General features: G+C 40.9%; 1 protein-coding gene across 3 annotated transcripts in view; it reads left to right on the top strand.

The window, feature by feature from the left end:
* The first annotated feature begins 3,715 nt into the window (after positions 1 to 3,715).
* tmem39a (transmembrane protein 39A) overlaps positions 3,716 to 8,522 on the top strand; it is a 57,860-nt gene continuing 53,053 nt past the window's right edge. Inside the window, exon 1 of one of the 3 annotated variants that reach the window (XM_073045377.1) lies at positions 3,716 to 3,801. The gene's annotated coding sequence lies outside the window, so the exon portion shown is untranslated. Of the gene's footprint in view, positions 3,925 to 8,522 lie in introns of all 3 variants that reach the window. The other 2 variants (XM_073045379.1, XM_073045378.1) reach the window with 2 other exon arrangements.

The following is an 8,522-nucleotide window of genomic DNA, read 5'->3' as shown; positions in this document are numbered from 1 at the left end:
ATTTGGTGTAGGAGGAGGGCATATGATTTTTGGATCATTTGTCTCTCTTCCTGGGAAGGTAGAAGCTGTACAGAAGGGATGGTTTGCACCTGAACTGGAGGGGACTAATATCCTAGCGGGAAGGTTTGTTGATGCTGCACGGTGGGGTTTAAACTAGAGTTACAGGGGGATGGGAACCAGAGTGCCAGAACAGTTAGTGGAGAGGTTGTGGAGGCAGATGTTGATAAGACCGCAGACAAAGTTAGGAAATAAAAGATTCCGCAAGGTACGACAAAATCGAAAAGGGTAAATACAGGACTGAAGGAATTGTATCTGAAAGTGCGCAGAATATGGAGTAAAGTAGATGAACTTGCAACACAGTTGCAGATTGGCAGGTATGATGTTGTAGGCATCACTGAATCATGGTTGAAAGATTATAGCTGGCAGCTTTATGTCCACGGATACACATTGTATCGAAAGGAAGGCAGGAAGGCAGAGGGGGTAAAAAATAAAATAAAATCATTAGGAAGAGGTGACATGGGGTCAGGAGGTGTTGAATCGTTGTGGATAGAGCTAAGGAACTGCAAGGGTAAAATGACCCTGATGAGAGTTGTATACATACCTTCAAACAGTAGTAAGGACGTAGCCTACAAATTACAATTGGAGATAGAAAATGCATGCTGCAAGGGCAATATTACAATAGTTATGGGAGACTTCCATATGCAGGTAGCTTGAGAAAATCAGGTTGGTGCTGGATTACAGAACGGGGAATTTCTAGCGTGCTTACGAGATGGCTTTTTAAAGCAGCTCATGGTTGAGCCCACGAGATCGTCAGCTATCCTGGATTGGTGTTGTGCAATGAACCAGAATTAATTGGAGAGCTTCAGGTAAAAGAACACTTTGGGACAAGTGATCATAACATGATCAAATTCATCCGTAAAGTCAGATGTATCAGTATTACAGTGGAGTAAAGGGAATTACAGAGGCATGAGAGAGATGTCCAGAACTGATTGGAAAAGAACACTGGCAGGGATGACAGCAGAGCACCTATGGCTAAAATTTCTGGAAGTAATTCGGAAGGCACAGGATAAATACATCCCAAAGAGGAAGAGGCATTCTAAATGAAAGGTGACACAACCATAGCCAACAAGTCAAAGCCAATATAAAAGGCAAAGAGAGGGCATATAAAAGAGCAAAAATTAGTGGGAAGTTAAAAACCAATGGAAGCAACTAAAAAAGTCATTTAAAAAAGTAAAGATGGAATACAAAAGTAAGCTAGCCAATAATATTATAGAGGATACCAAACGTTTCTTCAGATACATAAAGTGTAAAAAAGGTGAGAGTGGATATTGGAGTGGAAAACAATGCTGGAGAGATAGTAATGGGGGACAACAAAATGGCAGATGAACTGAGTAAGTATTTTGCTTCACTGTGGAAGACACTAGCAGTATGCTGGAAGTTCCAGGTTTCAGGGGGCATTAAATGTGTGAAGTTGCTGTAAGTAGAGAGGTGGTTATTGGGAAACTGAAAGGCTTGAAGATAGATGAGTCACCTGGACCAGATGGTGTACACCCCAGTATTCTAAAAGAGGTGACTGAAGAGATTGTGGAGGCCTTAGTAATAATCTTCAAGAATCACTAGATTCTGGAATGGTTCTGTAAGACTGGAAAATTGTAAATGTTACTCCACTCTTCAAGAAGGGAGAGAAGTAGAAAGGAAACTATAGGCCAGTTAGTCTGACTTAAGTGGTTAGGAAGATGTTGGAGTTGATTATTAAAGATGAGGTCTCAGGGTACTTGGAGGCACATGATAAAATAGGCCGTAGTCAGCATGGTTTCCTCAAGGAAAAATCTTGCCTGACAAATCTGTTAGAAGTCTTTGAAGAAATAAACAGGATAGACAAAGGAGAAGTGGTTGATTTCTGTACTTGGATTTTCAGAAGTCCTTTGACAAGGTGCCACACGAGGTTGCTTACAGGAAAGATTCTGGCATGGATAAAGCAGTGGCTGATTAGCACAGAATGGGAATAAAGGGACCTTTTTCAGGTTGGCTAGTGGTGACTAGTGCTGTTTCACTGGGACCAGTTCTTTTTACATGTATGTCAATGACTTGGATGATGGAATTGATGCCTTTGTTGCAAAGTTTGCACACGGTATGAAGATAGGTGGAGGGGCAGGTAGTTTTGAGGAAATAGACGGACTACAGAAGGACTTAGACAGATTAGGATAATGGGCAAAGAAATTACAGATAGAATACCGTGTTGGGAATGTTATGGTTATGCACATGGGTAGAAATGAAAGGGTTGACTACTTTCTAAATGGAGAGAAAATACAAAAAAAAACTGAGGTGCAAAGGGATTTGGGAGTCCTTGTGGAGGATTCCCTGAAGGTTAATTTGCAGGTTGAGTCTGTGGTGAGGTAGGCAAATGCAATGTTAGCATTGATTTCAAGAGGGTTAGAATATGAAAAGCATTTGATGGCTCTGGGCCTGTATTCACTAGAATTCAGAAGAATGAGAGGAGACCCAATTGTAACCCATCGAATGGAGAAAGGCCTTGATAGAGCGGATGTAAAGGGGATGTTTCCCATGGTGGGAGAGTCTAAGACCAGAGAACACAGCCTCAGAATGGCGGGGTGTCCTTATAGAATGGAGATGTAGAGGGATTTCTTTAGCCAGAGTGGTGAAATGTACATTCCCTTAGCATTGCAGAAAAAAAAATACATACAGATCGACAGAGATGAATTTGTTGCCACAGGCAGCTGTGGAGGCCAAGTTTTTCTGAATATTTAAGGCAGAGGTTGATAGATTCTTGCTTGGTGGGGGCATTAAGGGATACAGCAGGAGACTGGGGCAGAGAGGAAAATTGGATCAGCCATGATGAAATGGTGGAATAAACTCAATGTGCCAAGCACCCTAATTCTGCTCCTGTATCTTATGGCATTATTGACAGAAAGGAGTACAAATTTCATGACAGCATCCTTGATTCAAGTATCGGCATCTATATCACCTGAACATGATACAGCAAAGATATCTTACCCTCGTGAGGTGCAGGTGGCGTTAGACAAGCCACTGCTTTGTTCACTTTATTAGCTCTGTCAGCCTGGTCCTCAAACAGTGCTGGCAACAGAGTTGCTGCCACAGTAGAATCTACCTAAGGACTTCCAATAGATGGTGCATTCTCCACAGTAACATACACAGAATACTGGAGGAACTCAACAAGTCAGTTACCATCTATGAAGGGATATAACCATGAAGGGTCTCGGCCCGAGACGCCTACTGTCCATTTCTCTCCACCGAGGCTGTCTGACGTACTGAGTTCTTCCAGCAGTTTGTGCGTTTCGCTCCAGATTTCCGGATCTGCAGTGCCTGGTCTGCCCTGCGGTCCGGGCACGAAGTCATGGTAAAGAGGAGGTGAAGACACTGGCCCGCACATCACCCAGCGTCGGGCCCGTCCTGGCCGCGCTTCCGCTCGGTAGCAGCCGGCTGCATGAACACAAACCTGCCAGTCGGAAGTGGAGAATGATGGACAACTCCCCAATCAATCAGAGAGCCAGTTCCCACGCATCTTCCTCCCGTTTGGCTAAAGTTCATACACATAACGCGTTCCCTCTTTCGCTCTGCACAAGTTCCACCTACTCTCATGAGCGATTTGAGAATTTTCTGTCGACTTTAACGAGGTATTTTGTTTTTCCTTTGCGTTTTCTGTGAGGAAAATGAGGTGATGGGCGGGACTTCCGGTAGCAGGTTGGGTTGCGGCGCCGCTGAGGGATCGCCACGTCGTTCAGCTGATCGGTCTGTGCGCGAATTTAAACATTATGAGAGGTGGGGGTTAAAACTAATACATTTTGTTTTTATTTAGGAGCGTAATGTTTTCGCTTTAACTGAACTCACTTACGGTGCTAAGTTGATGGTGGTGAAACGGTCTCCAGCTTGGAATATTAATGTGTAAGTGTCTGCAGAACTGCTCTGTGCTGCAGGTCTGTTTAAAAAAAAATTAAAAACCCTTCCTGTAAACTTTGACAAATGTTTTCACATAAAATTAACATTTACGTTTGCTCCCCAGTTTTTGTAGTGATTGAGCTTCATAAATGACACGTCTTTGTAAACACATGTAGAATTAATTTGCAAACATGCATGTTTACTTTCATATGGCCTACCATCACACTAACCACTTATTGGTTTAAATTGTACAACTGGATTTGACTGAGAGGAAAGCTGTTCCACTTTGCAGTTTCAAGTCGAGAATTAAACACGACATTTCTTCCAAAAACGGTGATTTGGAAATTGCATTCGCCATGGTCAAAAATATCATAAAAGGACTCTAATGTCGTGTAATTGGTCCGTTCTGTTTAGTGCCTTCTCTTTACTAAGTACAAATTGTGCTCGAGAATTTGAATCGGTGACCTTATTTAATTTGATAAATCTAGAATTTACCTGAAGGATCAACTCATTGCATGAAATATAGATCTTAACGATTGGTCCAGTTTCCGAAAGAATTTTGTGTAAATATGTGCACAAATAAAGTTGAAAGAATGGTACTTTGCTGTACTGATATCAGAAATGCATTATTAGAAAGAATGGTTTGAGAAGCTGGATTTCGGTCACCTCAGTAGAAAAATGAGGATTTTTTTCATAATTGGTAGAGCTATGGTCTCTAAAAATCTGAAACAAAAATAGAAAATACTGTGGATACTCAGCAGGTCAGGTAGCGAGTGTGAAAAGAAAACAGGAGTGGGATTTATTTTCTGCAGCTGTTGTCTAATCTGTTAAGTGCTTGCAGCATTTTCAGTTTTTTTTCATAATCATAAATGTTTTGAGAAAGTATGCAAGCTTCTCGAGTTGTTGAATTGTTAGCTAGATATTGTTGGCTTCATATACTTTATGAAAAGTTGTTTGTTGAAACACTGACGAGTCTGTAAAGGAACTACCTTTGTTTACCAAGAGATATGGATAATGGCCAGTGGTTATAGAATAGATGGCACTCTTTGAATTGCTACTGCAGAAATTAAACAGCCTATTCTGTAATCTGTATGATTTTCTGAAATGATTGAGCCACATAATTTATACTTTATCGCAATAAAAGTTTGTTTCTCCTATGTACTGGCTAATTTAAATTCATTTTATTTTGTGTGTTGTTGGTGTGGTCAACGTGTATTCTTTGTACTAAACTGCTCTTGAATGCTGCTGTTGGACCTCCACATTCTTAAGGAGTTGCTGTTCTGATGAATGGTACTTCCACAGTTATGTAGTAGGGAATTCCAGGATCTAACCTCAGTGAGAGGAAAGGAACAGGAATTCAATTAAAATGCAGAAGGTGTGTGACTTGGAGAGAAGCCTTCAACTGTTCAGTACTCTTGGACTCGACTGTAATGAAGTGCTTTTAGAGGTAGGTGATAGGGCAGATCAACTCCTTTCTCAGATCTGCTTCTAGTTCTCTACTGCCACAGCAGGTCAACAGCAGATTGGATTTCTCCAGCTCTTCACACTTTTCTGGACAACAGGAACTCTTGCGTCAGGCTACATTGACCACAGCTCAGCGTTCCACGCAGTTATCCCATCCAAGCTATCATCAAGCTTCAAGACCTGAGCGTTTACCTACCCTGAAACAGGGCACTTGACTTTCTCATCAGCAAGCCTCAATCAGTGAGAATTAGAAACAACAAAGCCTCCTGCTGATCATCAACACAGGTGCATATTAAGGTTGTGTGCTTGGCCACCTGCTGTACTCTCTATACCATGTGGCAAAGCACAGCTCCAGTGCCATCTTCCAGTTCATTGAGGACACTGCTGTTGTTGGACCTATCACAGGTGGTGATGGGACAGCTTACCGGAGTGAGATAGGACACCCATACTGAGTGGTGCTGCTACAGCAGTGACCCCCCACTCAATGGCAGCAAAACTAAAGAGCTGATTGTTGACTTCAGGAAGGGAAGGAGAGTGAACATAAACCTGTCTACATTTCGGTGGTGGAAAGGGTCAACAGTTTAAATTCCTGGGTGTTAACGTATTGGACGATCTTTCTGGGGCCCAGCACATAGATGCATTCACAAGCAAAGCGTGCCAGTCTTTTTACCTTCTTAAGAGATTAAGAAAGTTCAAGCCAAACATTCCAGCAATTTTCTGCAGAGGTACTATTAAAAGTATCTTGACTGGTCACATCATGGTCCAGTATGGCAATTTGAATGTGAATAAACATAGTGAGCTGAGAAAAGTATTGAACTCTGCCATGTTTAGGATATCATGCATATATCCCTCCCCACTATCAGTACTATTGGGAGTTCTGCCTCATGAAGGCAACATCCATTAGCAAAAGATCCCCACCCTACAGGCGATGCCATCTTCTCACAGATACCATTGGACAGGAGGCACAGAACCCTGAAGTCCCACACCACCAGATTCAAGAATAGCTACAATTCAACAATTTGGTCCTTAAGCTAATCAGCAAAATCCTAACCATCACTAGCATCACTATGACTACTTCGATCATTTTGCCCTAAAATACTACTTTTGGTCTAATTTTGTACTTCTGTAAAATTTGTGTATAATTTGTTTTTGTTTTCTAATGCTATATTCCTGTGATGCTACTGCAGGCAAGTTTTTTTTTATTGCACCTGTTTGTACATGTGCATTTAACAGTAAACTGGACTTTGATTTTGACCTTACCATTGTCAATAGAAGTCATGGTTTTGGGATTTGAGGACAGAGTGGCCTTTGGAAGTGTTACGTACCCGTGGGTATCTTGTACCTGTAATGTGACCATGATGTAATTGAAGCTATGCTGGAGATGAGGTAATGGTCTTGCGATGGTGGAGTGATGTCATTTTCCCGCCAGTGAGAGGTCATGTGATAGTTTTTTTTAACAGGGTATAAAAGGAGAACCCCACCCCATGACGTGGGCAGTTTGTGGCTGAATTCGCCACTGGCTCCATGCTGCTGCGTATTCCGATATTATGACGCAGTTTTGTTTAAAAGTGGAGTTTTACTTTCTGTTTTAAGTCTCAAAGGTTATTGCAGGCAGTTTCGGTATAATACTGCCAGTTTAGTCGGTGGAGAGTGAAGATTTTAAAGGAGTTCGGAAATCCCGAAGGATTGGGAGAGTTAATGTTGACAGTGAAACAAATTCGACCTTTGTTTAATCTTTGCACAAGGAATTGGTAATGAATATCCATGACAACCCCTGTTCTGCCAGAAGAGTAGAGGGTTGGATACAAAGTTTGGTCAAAGAAATGTCAGTGCCTTTAAGCCGTTTTATTTCCTTCGATCGTAAATTCTCCGGGGAATAAAGTACTTCGACTGGGATCAGCAGTAACACCACAAAAGAAAATTTATTCTCTCAAGGAAAGCCTCTCCTTTAACGGACTGTGTAAATCATTTTGGACTTTCGCATTACTGCTTCTAAGAACTGTTTTTGCATTGTCGCTTTAAGAACTGTTTTCGCATTCTCACTTTAAGAACTATTCGAGCTGCCGTATTGCAGCTGACTTCCGGTTAAGTTAGTCGTTTGTTTACTTTTTGGGTTTTTTTTAGTGTTTAATAAATGTTTTATTTGTTATAAAAGAAACCTGTCTCAAGTCATACATTCATTGTTGCTGATTTGTAACAAATGGGGGCTCGTGGGATGATCCATTTTTGAGTTTAAATGCTTGTTTCACTTTTGATCAGTGTTTTGGAAAAAGGGAATACTCGATTCTTTTGTTTGATTGGCTTGTGAGTGGTATTCGGCAACAATGAGTATTGAAGAATTCCTGGCTTCGCCAGACGCTGAATTATTAGCAAAGGCGAAAAAGAGTGATGTATTGGAGATTGCTAGTAGGTTGGAACTTAAAGGTATTTCAGAAGATACAACAAAGCCTGTAATTCAGAGAAAAATCGTGGAACACTATATAGATTCGGGTGTGTTTGATGTATCGGTTTTAGATCGGTTCCCTGTGAGTAAAGCAGCGATTCAGTTACAGTCAGAACAATTAGCATTGGAAAAGTTAAAAATAGAAGCTGAATTAAAACAGAAGGAATTGCAAGCTAAATTGGAATTAAGTGGATTAAAAGCTGAGGATAAACAGAGAGAATTTGAACTTAAGATAGTGGAATTAAAAGTCTGAGAATCAATCTCCTGGTTCTAGGAAAACATTTTTTGTTAGTTAGGAAATTAAATTGGTCCCTCCATTTAGTGAAACAGAAGTAGAGAAATATTTTCAACATTTTGAAACGATTGCTCTGAAATCAGAGTGGCCGAAAGAGAAATGATCAATGTTGTTGTAGAGTGTGATTAAAGGCAAAGCCCAACAGGTTTATACAGCTTTAACTGCTGAGCAAGCGCTTGATTATGATATTGTGAAAGTGCACATATTGAAGGCATATGAGTTGGTTCCAGAAGCTTATAGAGAAAGATTCAGAAATTTGAAGAAATCTATGGAGAAAATGTATGTGGAATTTGCCTATGATAAAGCTGTGTGTTTTGAGAGATGGGTTTCCTCTAAAAATGTAAATGGGGACTATAATAAATTGAAAGAGCTGATTTTAATGGAGGAGTTTAAAAGAGCATT

This window comes from Hemitrygon akajei, chromosome 5 (assembly GCF_048418815.1).
Source record: "Hemitrygon akajei chromosome 5, sHemAka1.3, whole genome shotgun sequence".
Taxonomy (NCBI): Eukaryota; Metazoa; Chordata; class Chondrichthyes; order Myliobatiformes; family Dasyatidae; genus Hemitrygon; species Hemitrygon akajei.
Note: the sequence above shows the minus strand (reverse complement) of the source record. Positions and strands in the feature narration are given on the sequence as shown.